Here is a 543-nt window from a genome sequence, read left to right as displayed (position 1 = left end):
GCCCAAGTCTTCTTCTTCTGTGGGTTTTATGTCAGACTACAACCCAAAAAGGTTTATTACTGCCACCAACCGGACGGAGTTGAAAAAACTACGTATAAAAAAAAAACATATGTGACAGGGAAAACTAACTTAATCCACCCAAAATAAAACAATAAAAAACATCTTCAAATCTCCCTTCTCAGGCTCTATGACCTGAAAGGATGGTATGGCTTTTGACATTTTTGTATTTATTTTTATTTCACCTTTATTTAACCAGGTAGGCTAGTTGAGAACAAGTTCTCATTTACAACTGCGACCTGGCCAAGATAAAGCAAAGCAGTGTGACACAGACAACAACACAGAGTTACACATGGAGTAAACAATAAACAAGCCAATAACACAATAAACGAGTCAATGACACAGTAGAAACAAAATAAAGTCTATATACAATGTGTGCAAAAGGCATGAGGAGGTAGGCAATAAACAGGCCATAGGAGCGAATAATTACAATTTAGCAGATTAACACTGAAGTGATAAATGAGCATATGATGATGTGCAAGTAGA

This window comes from Salmo salar, chromosome 18 (assembly GCF_965601325.2).
Source record: "Salmo salar chromosome 18, fSalSal1, whole genome shotgun sequence".
NCBI classification, from domain to species: Eukaryota; Metazoa; Chordata; class Actinopteri; order Salmoniformes; family Salmonidae; genus Salmo; species Salmo salar.
This window is presented reverse-complemented; position numbering follows the sequence as displayed.